Here is an 18,478-nt window from a genome sequence, read left to right as displayed (position 1 = left end):
ATACTAAAGCAGTCTCCCAGTGACTTGCCCAAACAAATTACACACAGATACAAACGCAAGACTTTATGGCTTTGAAATATTAATGGCGTTGCAAAAAACTTCCAAAGCTGATATTTTCATACACAAAATGTACAAAAGAAAGTCATATAATGCTTTATAAGTTATCTTGCAGGAAAATGAAATGTAAGGATCCCCTCTTTGATCGCGGGGTAAGGCTCTCGATTAGCAATTCGAAAGTCGCGGGTTCAAATCCCAGCGTGCGCAAGTAATTTTTATTTAATGACAGGTAGTGCCCCACCCTCCTCTTCCCCATTTCCTGACCCTCTCCACTACCTTTAGCCTCTTAATATACCCCATACAACATTATTCCATTTGGGCATGTCATAATCTCCCTAGCTCCAGACGGTTGGGAGCAGTTAAGACTTATTAAAAAAAGTGTTGGAAATGTCATAACAAGTTATATTAACGTACACAATATACTCTGAATTGAAAAATAGAACACCACTTTTGCTCAACATCATTACATATATCTAGGGAAAAAATACTTCAACAGCCTACCCGAAAATATCAGAACAATAGAAAACGATAAAAACCTACTAAAAACAATTAAAGAGAAGTTCAATATAGAAATACCAACATGATGAAACTATCTTTTTAATTAATTATAAAAATTATAATGATGAAGAATAATTAGTTTTTTTACTTTGCGTATGCGTTGTTATAAAATAAATAAATACAGACAAAAACTTCTTCGCTATTGAAATAACAAGCTAACCTTTGCATATTAAGCAAAAGGTTTCAAATTTACATAACATAACTATTGACTTTGTTAGAATGTTAGTTAATCTTGATTCATTTACGGCAAAAAAGGCGAACAATATACGAAATTGTCTTTGAACTTTGTCCAGAAAACGAAATAAATGTCACTCCACCCAATCAGCATCGGGTGAGCTCGGTAGCACGGCTGATTCCGGTTCCTGGGAAGGAAGGTACAATCCTCAACCAAACCAAAATTATTAATTATTTTTTTAAGTTTTAAAACAAATTTTAAAATAAATTTATATATTCACTGACATTTATATTAAAAATATATATTTTTTATTAAGTTTATTGAAAACTATTGGTACACAATACTCCAGGGTTTAAAAAAGAAACAAATTTATCATTTTCAACAGAAATATGTTATAATGGGCTTATATCGGTCTCTCGGAAACACCTACAACACGATTCTAGTGGATTATTTCTGCAAAGGGGCTTAGTGGCTAAAATGCTCGATACGCCGTAACAGTAACTACGCAAAACATTTATACCACCCGACGGAGCATACAATTCTGGCGATTAAGTGTTTTTAAAAAAAAACTCGGAATGCTTTGATGTCTAATACATGGTTGTTATTACCAAATTTTTTTTTTTTTTTACGACACTTCACAAGAGCACCCCTGTCTAGACAACGTAAAGACAAGGGAAAGCTCGCTTGGCTCGGCAGTGTTTTGAGGCGGGTTAAGGCAGGGGCAGTGTGCAGAGATTTATTAAAGCGGGTTTTGAAGAGGCCTAGATTATATGATGAAGGAAAAACAGATGCCAGCTGCTCGTTCCCAATACGAACCGACTTATGCAAAAACGAGTCGAAGAAACGACCCGCTCTCATGAAGCCAACATCAGCTGTGAATTGGTGATTGGCTCGTGTTTGTCGAGTTTCATGCACCGGTGCACATTGAAATAGCTGTAGAACTGACTCAGCATGCCTATATTGTGCATTAGAGTTGAAGGCCAATCAGATGGACCGCCCTCCTTTGCACAGAATAGACTATTTTGGGGCTCTAGCCTAGAAATAGTTGCTAAATTCTCTTGTTGGACGTACTTGCGATTCGAACACTGGTCATTATTGAAGAATCTGCTAGTCCTACAAAAGTAAATGTATCTCTTTCACAGAAATAATTACCTACAGGTAACGATGCATAAGCCTCAGACAAGATGCATTCTACAAAAACTGATTGCCATTAACTATGATTGCGGATTCACTGCGTCATGTTATGACCTTGTTCACGGTTCATGCCAAAAAGACATTATGCACGGGCGATTACAGAGGCAGAATAAATTATGTTGGTCTAACAGATTGCGAATCGTGAAATACAGTATCAACTTTTTCGTGTGAAACATCTTTTGTCACGCCTAGGGGTAAAACCGACGCGTTGCAAGCCTGTACGGAACGACGTGGCCAGCCTCGAGACTCGTCGGGTCTTTCCGCCTTGGCGGCAAAACTCTTGCGGTATATTTTCTTCTATTCTCACTAAAATTAGCAATGTAGCTATTCGAAATGATAATGAATTTTTAATTTCTCATAATGTGTATATTTTAATAATAATAAAAAAAATGTTTTATCATCTTCTTTATTAATCTCAAGGAAGACTTTGCGTTTTTACTTACCACGGTAGTAAGTGTATGTTTTCGTAGGTTATAGGTTACAGTCGATCAGTCTCTAACACGAATCTAAATCAACATTTTTTTTGTGAATGCCCCGCTTGGGTATACGCTTTTACAAAATTCATTATAATAACTTCTATGAATATACATTAAATAATATTAAATTAATACCAATGTCCCATATTTGTGACTTGGGTGTAATATTCGATGAAAGCTTTATATTCATTGCACACACTAACTATATATGGCTTTAAAGGTGCTTGGCTTGCTTTGCAGAACTTTAAACGATTTTCAGTCCTTAGATTGTATGAGAACCCTCTATATTTAGTTAGATAGAAGTCAAGTGGAATAATGCCAGGTACTTTCTTACCTCCCCCTTCCCACAGCAAACCTACCCTTTTCGAAGTGGCCAGGAAGTGTCGGAGCCATAGTTCTGTATCCGCTCGGATCTGAACTGCCAGGTACTTTCTTACCTCCCCCTTCCCACATCAAACCTGCCCTGTTCGAAGTGGCCAGGAAGTGTCGGAGCCACAGTTTTGTCTCTGCTCAGATCTGAACTGCCAGGGACTTGCTTACCTCCCCCTTTCCCACAGCAAACCTACCCTTTTCGAAGTGGCCAGGAAGTGTCGGAGCCATAGTTCTGTATCCGCTCGGATCTGAACTGCCAGGTACTTTCTTACCTCCCCCTTCCCACATCAAACCTGCCCTGTTCGAAGTGGCCAGGAAGTGTCGGAGCCACAGTTTTGTCTCTGCTCAGATCTGAACTGCCAGGGACTTGCTTACCTCCCCCTTTCCCACAGCAAACCTCCCGTGTTCGAAGTGGCCAGGAAGTGTCGGAGCCACAGTTCTGTCTCCGCTCAGATCCGAACTGCCGGGGACTTTCTTACCTCCCCCTTCCCACAGGAAACCTCCCCTGTTCGAAGTGGCCAGGAAGTGTCGGAGCTACAGTTGTGACCCCCGCTCGAATCGCGGACTTTAAGCGGGCCGAACGCTCGCACCGAAAGTTAAGTAGGTTGTAGCTCACACAAGTACTCCCGCACTTTAATTTGCTAACAAGCCAGAAACGCCCCGAGATTACCTACAAAGCCTTTCGGTGAAAATACGAAGGAAATTGTGCCGGTTATCTTATTTCTGGCAGCGAACTACTGGTAACTGAGAACTGACAGGATTCCAAGAAGCTTTCACAGATCGTAAATCTCGTCTTTTCAAAACTTGCTTTCGGTGTCTTTGGTCAAACTTTTGAACGTGTTCATTCCTATCCTCAATGCACTCACACTGCTGATAATTCTTCACGCCCTCTTCGAAAAGCAAAAATAAACTTTTTATTATTTTTTTAATTGAATACCGCACGGATAGAGCCAGTGAGCCAATTTGGAGTATATATGTAGTGGGTAGGAGAAAGAGGTGGGGTAGAGGAAGGTGGAGTAGAATATAGTGGGTTACTAACTGGCTATTCAGATGTGGTCATCAATAAATATAAATAATAAATATATCAAATAATATAAAAAGCCAATATAAGCAAGTTTTGAGTATTGATTGGCGATACTTAAAGTATCTTCCATGAACGTGCCGTAAGTACGCTAGATGTGTATCATTATTTTAAGTTAATTGTTTGTGAAACCGATCAAATTAATTAAATTAAATTTGAACCCGAGTCCTACGGTTTGCTAGTTGCTACCACGGAGACTGTCATTGCAAAAATTACCGATGTGCGTATTTAAAATGTACAAATTTTATTTTTCCGCTAATTTGGCTTAATAATAATGTAGACTTAAAGTCGAGGTCTATTTTGGTAACTTGTTGTAAGTGGAAAGAAATTCATTTACCCTTTCCTTGTAATATTACGATACAATTCAAAGCTCCCTAAAATGAAAGTAATAAGTCAATAGTCAAGATGCAATGGTTCATTTATGGAGGAATTATTCGTGCCTCTGTGAGGAGCCATCCAGGCAATTCTATTCGCTTACTTTTAGATCTTGTATTTGTTTTCTAGCACGGGATGTCTAGTAATCCGTGCTAGAAATATGGTTCTTTCGATTCTGAGAAATGTATTGTACCTAATGTCTGGCGTCCTCCTAAAATTTCTAATAAAAATACAAATTTCTAAAATTCAAAATTTGCCATGATAATATATATTGAAATCGTGATAATACATTCGTATTAAACTAAAAGTTTAACAGGAAACCTTTCAATTCGAATATGAATAATTTGAAGATTTTAATAACTCATTTTTCTCCGTGTAGTTGTATAAAATGTGTTTAAGTATGTTGTGAGCCTATGAGTATGTTGACTATATTATGCCTTTGTATCGTAGTCACTTGAAATATTATTCTTCTACATCAATATTCTAAATTGTGGCTTCTCTTTACATGTGTGTGGTGTTATAATAAGTTTTGTAAAATTGACCTGCTAACACATTACTGAGGCAGTTTAGCGGGTGCTTATAATGAAGATTAGTCAACAAACAAAAATAAAAACAGATTACCTGCTGCGTTATTTACAACGACAAATCGTTTAAATTTTCCACTTGAAATAGGGCACGACACGAAGGTAACTATTTCCTCGGAGATTTCATGCAAATTCTTCAAAGTAATTGGTTTAAGCACAGTATTCTCAGATCGTTTTCATTTTACGGTTTTCCGCATGAAAAGTTTTTAGTTGACAGTTTAATCTGGTCTATGATCAGCCGCTACCTGCAGGAGAAGGCTCGTCGCCCGGGGCAACTCATTATTTCAGCATGTGGGAGGTGGGCGGTGGGAGGTGGGAGGCGGCACTTCAAATTAAACAGGTCGCAAATTTTACCACATCAAAAGAAATATTTAAAAATAGCCATCATCACTATTTGTTCACTAAATAATTTATGATTAAAAATTACACATAAAACAATCATCCTTTTGCGTGCCCGTTTAACAAAGTGAATTTTCGTGGGGCGTGAAATGTTTGTGAAGGAAATGATTTAGAGAAGGATTTATGGGAAGGCCCTTAAAACAAATTTAGATCCTTTTGCTTCCCACCTTTTCGTAAACTCGAGTTCACCAAAAACCGACGGGGACCTTTGAAAAGCTTCCGTATAACTTTATTCGTTCAATTCATTTTAGTTCGCCATACTGCAACACACAACAAGCTTCCGGAAAATTGCGGATTGAAGTATTATTGTCTTCGAGCATTTTTTAGGAAAAACACATTACAAGTAATTAGCACAAGTTGGCTAAAAGGTTAACTTTAATTTTGAGAGTTGAGATGACAATGCCCCGAGTTAATAACCGGGTTACTTTGATTGTTTACCTACCTACCTGGTACGAGTAGATCTATATGTAGCGCTATAAATATCTGGCCACTGAAAATAGTCCCGATTCTGTCTTGATTGATAAATTCCACTGTTTTCAGGCATCTGTTCCGGCCCGTGACACCAGATTATGAGACATCGGGACTAGCAAGTAGTATGACCATATTTACTACTAAGCAGAATCGATATGACAAGTTAAGCTGTCGGTGTTACTTTAACAATATTCTTTTGTCTTTATTATGCCGATAATTAAATTTTATGAAAGTTTGCATAAAACCGTCCTACGCTGGCAACAATGACAAATTTATTCGGCGCTATGCATTATTTGTCGGTGAAGCACTATAATATTTATTTTAATTACAAAAAAAAAACATTTATATAATTCCAAAATATTTTTTAAATATCTTAAAAACTGTGTTATTTACCTCTATCTGAGAATAACTTATTCTAACAGCCTTCCTTTAAATCTTAAAATTTAAAAAATATTCTTGAATTTCAACTTAAATTGAATTCTAAAACTACAATAAATATTATTAGAGTCCATTATTGTTATTATTTAATTCTGTTTTTGATAAATTTTGTGTTTATCTTATTTATTTTCTTGTTATTAAAATTAATTTTAAATAAAACATCACATTATTTGTATTACTTACTTTTGTCATTTTATTATTTGAGCTTGAATTCCATCATAAAACAAAAAACCTTGTCTCTTTATGGCGAGGAAAAGCTATTACGATTTTACTTAAAAATACAACGTAAACATGTAATGTTTATTTTTGTATTTATTGTAAAAAATACATATAACCAAATCAAATATATTACAAGCTCGCTTTAACTAAGGAATATATAAAACAAAAAAGATGTTGTTTAATTGGTGTTTACCCGAATTCACACAAATGGCAGAAGTCAGTGAAAACCTCGTTTTACTTTAGAGGATCTGATTAAATTACGTTAAACATACGCCAACAATATCGACAATTTTCAGACCATCATAATTTATGGTCACACGCAGGTTGAATGAAATCAGAATGAAATGTCGTCCATGGAGCAGTGAGCAGCTGCCGTGTGGTCACTATTATTGCCGATATTGTCAATTAATTTTACACCAAACATGTTGGCGCCGCGAGACTTCAACAAGTTAGCTAACTATTTATTGGAGAACTTTTGCGATGATAAAGTTTTGCTTCGGATTTCATGCCCAGATAATATTACATTTTTGGATTAAACTTTAGGGGGTTACAATATTTGGCTGTGCTACTTTTGCTAGTTTTCACAAACTTTTTTTTTTTAACTGAGCTAATTATAAAATGTATTTTTTACTAGAAAAAAATATTAGTTACTTCTTTAACGATTCCAATTTTTTGGTAAATTATCATGTTACATTGAAAAACAATCTGGTTTCAACCACTTTTATTGAAATAATCAAAAATATGCAATGGGAATTAAATCTAAACGTACCTGTACTAATTATAAATGCAATTAATAATGACAAAATTAGTTAATTATAATTGCTTGTGATTAACACGAGTTGAATTTGGGTTCCATGAATCTACAAAAAGTGGGTCAGTTATGATTATTATCATTTCAAAAATGTTATTTAATTATGATAATAAATGGAAAACTCTCATTTTAAAATGGAAAGCTACTGGGATGATATAGGAGCAACTTTACTGAATTAATAGCCCAAACTTACGATATGAAGCTACTGGGGTGATATGTGAGCAACTTCACAGAATTAGTAACCCAAACTTACGATATAAAGCTATTGGGGTGATACGGGAGCAACTTCACAGAATTAGTAGCCCAAACTTACGATATAAAGCTACTGGGGTGATATGGGAGCAACTTTACAGCGATTCCGTTTATTCAATTTTTCTATTAACTTGCCTACCAATGGACAATGGACAATATCAGCGGGAACATAACAAGTCAATCGGTTTAATTGTTGGCAGATGAATCATCTAAATGCGTTTAAGATTGACGATTGATTTTATTCATTAATTTCATTCATTTAACATATATATCCAGCTAACCATAAAACACCCTAATATAATGGAACTTCCTTCTTCTTCTGGCGTTAGTAAGATTAGATTGTTAATATTAATTTTAGTTGTAAGTTGCTAAATATGTAAATACTCGTATATATGTCGTTAAGATAGTAGTTATAGGCCTTAGTCGTAAGTCACTAGATATAAGTCTTAGAGATAAGTCAGTAGTTCTAGTATTAACTATTTAAGAAATATATTTGTACAGCGCCCTTGAGGTGATTTCTCACGAAAACGGCGCTATATAAATTAGCCAAATATTATTATTATTAGTAGCCCTAACTTACGATATTCAAAAACCAATGTAAGGACGAATTGTTTCAGAGAAGTTGAACAATACATCAAATTTCAAAGTTAATATTCAAGCTCTGTGAAAGTCATATTCAAGTTCTGTTATTATCCAAGTACTTTGAAACAACTGGCCACGAGGAATTGATACCAGAATTTTCACAGATTTTGATTTTAACTTTCAAATTTGGGGAATAATTTTTCAACTTCTGAGAAACAACTCAACTAAATGTTTGGTTATAGAACTATATAGGTGTTAACGAGGAGCAAGAAGAAGAGATCTTGCAGGAAGAAGATGACTTTGTGTATTTGCGAAGTATGTTTACAAGCGATCACAAGCTTGGAAAGGTTGATATATGTATATATATATATATATATTGAATAAATATAATTTTACATGATCAACAGATTTTTAGCATTTTTTTGGTAGTTTATTTTATAGCAGGTAGCTTAAACATATGGATTTAATATATAAACATCCTCATAATTATATTTATTTAGTAGGAAAAATAAAATAAACTCAAATAAAGGGAGAATTAATAACAATATTATACGTAATTGTAAAAAGCATTCACTTTGTGGCTCATCATAATTTAAAATAAAAACACATAAATTTGTTTTTGACCACTATAGTTTTATTTTCACTCTACCGGTTTTGGAAGAACACCTCCTCCGTCAGGAGAATATTAAAAACTGATCTACTACACAAAATATTGACATATATACACAGAAATGTTAAGTGTTTGAGGGAGGGGTGGACAAAGTGGAAGGGGTAATTACGGAAATTCCAGGAAGAACAGAGCGGTTAACTGGAAATATGTCTAGAATAGGAATATAAGACAGATTAATTTGGTTATTTATTATACTGGAGTTATTATTGAGGGATTTTCTGATTTCAAGTGCTTCTAAATTATCTAATTTTTTGCCTTTATTACTACGATGAAGAATTTTAACCCCTGTATCTTTACTAAAAGTATGATCGGTGGAAATGAGATGATTGGCAAACTCTGAAAAAGCATTGTTATTTAAACATCTTAAATGTTCCGTGATTCTAATATTTATATTTCTAGCTGTCTTACCTATGTAGAACGATGGACAATCATTGCAACATAGTTGGTAAATGCCTGAATGGCTAAATTTGTGATCTTTATCTTTAGTATTTTAAGTAATTTTCCCAAGTTGTTATCAGTATAGAATACGGGTTTAATGTGGGTAGGCAAATTTTTTGTACTAAGTGAAGAAAAATTGGATATGTATAAGATTTTACGCCATTGAAAGGGATTTATGATTTTATTATTAGTTTCAGGTGTACCAAATAAAAATGTATTCGTTGAAATGAGTTTAAGTTTCTTATTCAGGATTTTATCAATTAAGTGTGTGGAGTAACCATTATTTAGAGCAATTTGTTTTATTTTTGACAGTTCAATTTCGAAATTAACAGCTGATAGTGGGATTTTTACTAAGCTGTGTACCATTGAATGATAGGCAGAATGTTTGTGTGATATCGGGTGGTTTGACGTGTTATGATAGTTATATCCGTGAATGTCGGTTTACAATATATGTTAAATTCATTGAATTCAATGATCACATCTATCGTAATACAAATACATAAATAATAATCCACTTGAGTAAGATTCTTCTGCCTAGAACCGGCATTACAATAGTCATGTACAAGCTATAAAGCATAAGAGAATACTAATAAATTTTTACTTTTCTAATTTCGGTATTTCAGTAATTATTTGAACCACAACCCTCTTCTAAATAATATCTATAGTTAAATGTCATCTGAGCTTGAGAAATAATTCCATTCCATTCGGGGATCTGGTGAGGAGACACAGTGAAAGATGTTGTGAAGGTCACAGTGTTTTATTTGAGTCAGGTTGCTGTATATTAGATGACTTGAAGACAGATGATGAAGACTCCGGATGCAGGCGGTGGAAGTGTTGGTCAATGTGCGAGTCAGTGAGTCGACGCCACTGCTGGTGACCGGACTCGCTGACGTATCATGTACTGGTGAAGGCCATGGGTCTTCCAGGTGCTCCAGTGCTGAACGGGGAAGCCGAAGGTGCGGTGAATCTGGCTGGTGGTTGTGCGGGAGATGCATATACCAGCGAAGATGCCGCGTGGTCTAGGTGCGTGGATGTAGTGCTGGTCAGATTTTCTGGAACCAGGGCGCTGTGTGATCCGATGTAGCGCTGGCCAGGAATGCTGGGGCCAGGGCGCTATGATACCGATGGAGTCCATGAATGAACCATGCAGAGCCGATTATATCGTCCTGCGCGCAGCGGAGATGCGCGAGTTGTCACTCGCGGGACTTGTAAATTGTAGAACAACTGATGACTGACGGACTGCTCTATGCGTCGGACCTATTTATATAGCCCCGCCGCGCCGCTGACGGTGGTAAGTACGCGAGACAGCTGGTAAAATGGAGACAACTCTTCAACAGTCTGGGTGCTTCTGGTACTTTCGTTGGCGCTGGAATCATGCCTAGGTAATAGGCTAGAACCTTCTAGCGAATGCGCGTAATGTGCTAGTCCAACTCGCAACGTGTTGACGTAGGTAGTTCGCTCGCAAGTAGGTACTCGTAGACAGGTAGATAGCAAGATAGGAACACTTCGCATTATATCTGGAGTGTTCCGGTTACGATGCTTTTTGTATTGACGAGTCGTTCTAGAAGAATCTCGTAGCATCGCTACAGTTTATACATATGGAGCGGGTGAAGAAAAAAGGAGTGCGGCGAGAATATAATATATGACGCGATGTAAATCACTCCACATTAATCTTAGTTATAAGCCACTAGTTATCAGTGTCTAGCTATGAAACTTAGTTATAGGCCAAAAGTAATAAGTTATAAGTCTAAGTGATTTTCTCACCAAAACGGCGCTATACAAAAAATCTAATCATCATTATTATTAAGGTGAATGATAGAAAAAGAGTATGTTTAAAATAAAAATATTGTTTTCTCTGCTGTGAAATCAACAAATTTATATTTACTTAATAAATTGTATTCATTCGGGCAGTATTCCAAAGGAAACATAAGAATAAGCTCGATGTATCGGCGAACACATTTTGTCCTATACGATATCCGTGGCAGTTGGATGGAAAGACGAATCGCGATGCCATAAATTAATTGATCATTTGTCTTAAGCATTTGATCTGGATAATGACCGTGTCTGGTTAATTGGTGGGTTGAGCTATCCCTAAGCCACCCCATGTTTTATCGTTGAATAGACAAAAAAGGAATTATGTACAATAGTGCTTCCATACTACAGGCTAGATTATCATTTATGCGTTTATTTAGCAGTTAAAATCTCCAGTACAAAATAGCAAACATTAACTTTTAACTCCATAGCATAATAATTGGGGCGCTTATAAATGGGTAGCTATTTAAATTATAAATATATTTTAAGGGTTCAATAGAATTATTGATGTTTATAAATCTGTTTGCATGGATGTATGTAAGAAACTGAGGCCTGCCATACACCTTCTGAAACACACACAATTACTACCATCCTTATTCCAATCTCAAGTCTTTTAATATCTTTTGAGAATCAAGTATAAAATCTAATTATCACTACTTTCCTGGCAACTTTTTATATGAGTCATAGCAATAATAATTATAATAATAATAATTATAATAATTATATTATTTATAAATTTATAAATTAAAAATTTAGGCGTATTAGATCTTTCAAAAAAATTATATATAAAGATGCAAAAGTCGGTCATTTTGAATACATGTAGGATAACAAAAGACTTTTTAAATATTTATGTTGAGGGATCAGTAGGATTTATAGGCCCTGTTAGAAGTTCTACCGAGCCGAACCCTCTGATATGAAAATATCTGGAGTCGGTGAATTATTTTCCCATTTGATCTCTGGTGAGTTGACGTGTTGTTCTTGTATTGTTTTGTATTTATTTTGCTTATATAATCCACTTACATAATGTTGATTGACTAGATGATCATTTGTGGAAAAGTGAGTGGAAGGGTTAAGTTTTTCCTTTGGGGAAGATTTAACCCGGACAACTAAATCGGAAGTTCAAAAAAAAAAATAATAATAATAATTATATAATAATAAGTATATAATCTAATTATCACTACTTTCCTAGGAAATTTTTTATATGAGTCATAGCAATAATAATTATATGTGTACTCAATATAAATTCTTACACTCCGAACTAGATTCCTCTGCTTCTTTCATAATAACCTTAAAAAATGTCTTATTTCATATTGTATTGCTCAATATTATCACCATACAAAAAAATAAGAAAACAATTTTTGTCATAAAAAATGAGTGATATAGTGAATAAACAACTATGTACAAGTAGGCATGTGTATATGTGTGTATGTATGTATGCATACATATATATATATGTGTATGTATGTATGTATACATATATATTTGTATATCTTTGTATGAATATGTATGCATCTATAAATATGAATAAGTGTGTGTGTGGATGTATGCGTGTACACGCGTATTTACGCGCTCATACATGCATGTACACTTACACAACCAGAAAAGAGAGTTATGTATTTGATCTTTTCCTGCATAATAACATGTCTTAGACTTCTAAATTTTTTATTTTTTTGTTTTTCTTTTATTTTTATTTCTTCTTTATTCTTTTTATTTTCCTTTTTTTTTGTCTTCTGCTTTCTACTTTAACATTTTTATATTTTCTATTTCCATTATAATTCATTCTAATATAATCTTTCATACTTTAAACATGTATAAATATTTAATTCATATATTAACACTAGACCTCACATACTAACTATATACCATTGGTCGCCACGAGACAGGCAGTCGCCTAGTGTGGTGATTTAATGTATCACATGTAAGAAAATGTATTATTGTATTATCATGTACCTATTCTATAAATAAAAAAATAAATAAACCTTCAAGAATACTTGTAGCTTGACGGTACACGGAGAAAAATTGTTATTGCAAATTTATTAAGTATCTATTCAGATTATTGGTAATCCGGTTAAAGTTGGATTCTCAATTTATAGAGAAATCAAGGATCAATATTATTTATATGCTTAGCAACACAAAGACCATTCGATTGTTATTTCTTAAGTAGATTTACAAGAAATCGGTATTTCAGACAGTTAGGGTTAGGTGCACACACGTATCGATAGTTATTCCCAAAATAAATATATAAGAAACATAATATATTTGTTTGCTGAGAATAGGGATCCCAATATTATCCCTGAGAAGCGATTAGTACAGCAAAAAGTTTATCTTATTTCTCTTTCCTAGGTCCACTAGCCACGCGATCCCCATCTCAATCCCTCTGCTGTCTCTTGTCTCTTGTCACGGAGAGGGGACCATTAAACTGGCAGCAGCTGGCCCAAAGCTAACAATAAATTAAAAATGTCCTTAAAACCACTCTTACACTCGCGACTTTAACATCTCCTTCAGTGACTCAATTCTTCTAACGGTTTTAAACAAAATTACGGGAAATGTGTTCATAATTTAAACTATTTTTAATCATTCCCAATACGAAATAACAGCAAGATTAAGTTTATTTTCTACCTGATATTTTGTGGAAAATAAGTTCCCATCAATAGTTCCAATAAATTCCAGTTACTTATTTACAATCACCTGGATCAGAAAACATATATTATAAATTTCATCTTATATTTAATTGCTCATAACCTACCTTCTCCTGAAATGTGTTAATGAGAAGACCAGGGTGGGGAGGGGGGAAACTCTGAATTTGGTTTGGAACCACCCACCCTCTAATCCATATCCTCCATCTCCAATTTTATATAGCTCCGAATGAAACTGATCCAACATTTCCAAATATAGAGAGTCTTTGTTTAACAAATATCCAAATTTTATTGTCTGCTTGGGGCTTAGGAGTTGAATGGTATTAAAGCTAATCTAATTGGCAACATCGGTTTTATATAAAAGCGGTATCACTCTTCTAACATAAGGTTTTCGTTTTTCTTACACGAAATCTAATCGTTGAAATAATCCTTTGCTCTCAATTTGTTGCCGCGAGTGTCCCGCTTTCTGAAAACGGGACATTTCCTCGTCCCGACGCTGTCTTTGGCACAAAGAGACAGTGTTCCTAAAAACGGAACGGTCCCGTTTTAAACGGAAAGTATGGTCATGATACGTATTGACCACAATATGCGATGGCGGTCTCAATCAACCGCCTTGGGAAAAACAGTTCGATTCCATATCTGACATGCCTTTCATTTTACATTATTTTTATTTACTGAACGCCCCGAGCTTCACAAACAAAATGCTACATATACGTTTGCAAACCGAAAACCGAACCAAGCCACGAATTACGAGAAAGCGGGGATAACTTACTCATATGAAATACTGTTAATTTATTAAAAATTTGGTGAAATTATTTATTTTCCTATTAAAAATGGGAATGCGGGCCTATAAAGAATGAATTGAAAAAGTTTATAACCAGTCAAGAGCAAATATTTAATGCGGACGACGGAACATGTGTTCATACCAATACTGATATTGATATTGTAGCATGCCGTAATGATATCTATTCGTAAAAGAAAATGGTTCTCGCTATATTCTCATACTAATATTTCATCATTCAATTTTTTCTTAGTGCTTTGATGTAAACTGTTCGTAAACAAAACAATATTACGTTGTAGAATTACACCCTACCCGTCCATCATTCGTATCCCACTAGCTGTAGGCGGAGGTATGTTAATTGTTCATCCTTTGAAACCTGATTGGAACTTTGAAACAGATTGCAATTGTTATGGAAACCGGTTCCATAAACACCTATCATAGCTTAACTCATCAGACGGGCAGTACTATGTGTAATGGTATCATCGATAATATGTTATAGTACCTACATGCCAGTGTAGGTACGCCGCCCACTACACACGCACACCCGGGGGCGACCAGCGGACAGCGGCCACCTCCCGCCCGGAGCTCCGACTTCGGACTTCAGTTCCGGCCCGATTCCGGATCCCTTTCAGCCCACCTACCTGCTTTCTGCCATCAACGTCTAATTAAATTGCACCTAGTACTCAGGTATGTAATCATCATTATGGGCGTCGTATTGACTTAGGCTCGACGGAGGTAAATTGATGTTGCTTTGATGTTAGCAAAACCTCGGCCGGACGCCTTTGTATATGTTACGAGGAAAGAGTCCATGTTAAAATAAATGGTAGCGTATTGCCTACAATACGAAAGATGCGTAAATTTCGCAGGTCTAATGTGATCGCACATAATTAACTATACATAACCAACATAAAAAATCATATATTAAAAATGTACAAAAAGGTCAAAGACAAATAATATGTATACATTTTGGGTTATATTTTAGTTAAATTTACTAAGCGGTAGCTTCTAGAATAATTCATAATACATCAAACGCAGTCGATCTTACAGATCAGCGTGCAGTACATATCGTACCTATCTCGAACGAAAACGAAACCTATTTATATAATATATCTACTTGTGGCCGGACGCGGATGCCCTAGATAAACAAGAAAGCATACTAGGGCCCGTTCTTTTTACTATTTACACAAATGAACTTTGCAGCATGAAAATATACAGTGAAATAGTTAGTTTTACTCTTTAAATCTAAGGATTGAAATAATGTATATAACATAGCGAATTTAGGAATCTCGCAAGTGAAACCATGGCTATACTCAAACATACTTACACTAAATTCACAATATACACTATAAATAGCACGGGAGAGCCTAAAAACAACACAAACACCGTAAAAATAAACGAATGTTTAAACATCAACATCTTCGATTGCCCTCCTCTAGAAAAAACAGAACAAATAAAGTATCTAGGAATCGTAATTGACCATAACCTTAAATGGATACCTCACATCAAACAAATCACAAATTAACTCCTCAAAACAATACACATTTTCATAAACATAAGAAACATTTATAAAATAAAACAATTGAAAACAATATATTTGCCAATCAAATATAGAATATGGAATTATTATTTGGGGAGGAGCAACAGACTCGGCTATCGATTCATTCGACATCGCACAGAAAACGATCTTAAAGGTAATACTAAAAAAAATAGACTGACTGATACAGACCAAATATTCAACAGTTGTGACGTACTAGATATATGTTGAAACACTACTTAACTATATTTTTAATAAAAAAAAAATCAAATTTCAACATACACAAAATATCACTAACAGACTAGTAAGACAAGCGAACAAAGAAAACATAAAAACACCAACGGTAAATAGAAGCTTTGGACAAAGACACTATCAATCACTATCAATACCATGCTTTAAAAGCTTTCAACAGTAAAAAAAAAACAAAAGAAAATAAAATTGTTGAAAACAAAAATAAATTCAGATACAAAATTACAAAATAGATTAAAGAACAAAAAAGACAATATTACCAAAATTTCATAACATAAAATAATATTAAACCAACACGTTACACACAAAACCAACATAAAACACACATCACTTACAAACACACAACATAAATTATGAATATACCGATTTTTTAACTTTATTTCATTATATTTAAATTTTATTTCATTTAAATTTTATTTTATTTAATTTTTGTTTTAATTTAATTTTAAATCTAATATTTATCTGAGAATGCCAAGTTCTTTTAATTTAATTTCCTAAATCTGTGTATTTTCTTATTTTTTCAGAAACAAATTTTTTAATATTAATTGAATTTGGAATAGCGACATCAATGATATAAGTTATTTTTTAAAATTTTGTCATGTAAAACTATATCGGGTCTATTATGACCAATCGTTTGGTCAGTTAGTATAGTTTTATCATTATATATTTTATAAAATTCATTTCCTAAAAATAAATTAGGTTCGTATTCATAATATGGTACTATATTACTACAGTCAATCAAGTTATATTTGATTACCAAACTTTGGTGAACTATTTTTAAAACTTGATTATGTCTAAATGTATACTCGGACGGCGTTAATATAGAATATCCCGATGTAATATGTTCTATAGTTTCCGGAAAAGCCAAATATTTTCTACATAAATCATGAATTTTGTTTTTGTATCTTTGATCATATGCTTCCTATAATATTAGTATTAATGACTCTATCCTGAATGGCAAGCATAAATCCTTTTATTTCTGCGCTTAACTTTCCAATATTAAACCATTTGTTTAACAAAAAATTGTCAAAATACGTTTGGTTGAGATAATTGAAATGTTTTGCGTGTAAAATTTTATTTGACCAGGAATCTAATAATTCCTGGTGGGGATTTATAAAAATGTTGCCATTTTCGTCGTATAAATTTAAAGGTGTAATTTTTCTATCTGCCTTGCAAATTACATTGTGCATTTCTGAGCTATTAGCTTTCCTATGGATTTTTTTTTAGCATTTCTACCTGATTATGTTTCAAAGAAGTTATTTTGACTATACTTTTTTTTTTTTTTTTTTTAATATTTTTATTTATTTTATAAAATACAGTATAATGTTTAAATTTACATAGTAAGAACATATTTCAATAAAAATTAACATGTTTACCTTTACAAGAGTCTAAAACTCGTGTGTAAAGGGAAAATAATAAAAACTTAACATACATATGTAAATAGAAGAAAAAAAGAATCATAAAAACATATAAAGTGAAGAGATTTTAGTTTTTTTATACAATAATTTATAAAATAATATAGTGAGATATCATCGTCATTCTAATTCGTTAAATTATTTATTGTAGTGAAGTTAATTTTATTTTTAAATTTATTAAAGTCCGGTTCTAATCTCATCTCAGTCGTTAATTTATTAAACCATACCACTCCAGTGTACGTGTAATAGTGTTGTGCAAAACTGGTATGCATTAATGGAGTCCATAAGCGACCCATTGTATTTTGCCTATTGCTCTCGACACGAACCATGGCATGGTGTGACTTCTTATACAGATCTTTGTGGATTTGAAGTAGCGTATTTTTCGTATATGTATTTTTTAGTGATGGGACTTGAAAATCTTGGAAAAGTTGTAAGGTTGGGTAGTCTGATGGTTTTTTTATTAAAATTTTTATTAACAGCCTTTGAGTGATTTCCAGCGGTAAAAGTGATGATTTGTAAGCTCCCCCCCACGCAACGATACCATACTGTATTATTGAATGGGCTAGAGCGTAGTAAATATTTTTAAGACTTTTTAAGTTAAGTATATTTCTTAGACTAATAAATATGTAAATGAGTTTTCTTAATCTATTTATGATATTGTTTATGTGAGTTTTCCACTTAAGTTGACTATCTATTATTACACCTAAATATTTAATTTCATTTTTATTTCCTATGGATAAACAGTCATTATTTTGGCAAGTAGATTTTTTTGATATGCATTTTTTTGAATGTATTTTAATATTTAATGTAATAAAAGGGTTTATTTTGTTTATACTAAAAATTATATAATATGTTTTTTCAATATTTAATGTTAATAAGTTTTTATCAAACCATTCTTT

The sequence above is a fragment of the Hesperophylax consimilis genome, chromosome 31 (assembly GCF_061612785.1).
Source record: "Hesperophylax consimilis isolate HC1 chromosome 31, BYU_Hcon_1.0, whole genome shotgun sequence".
NCBI lineage: Eukaryota > Metazoa > Arthropoda > Insecta > Trichoptera > Limnephilidae > Hesperophylax > Hesperophylax consimilis.
Note: the sequence above shows the minus strand (reverse complement) of the source record.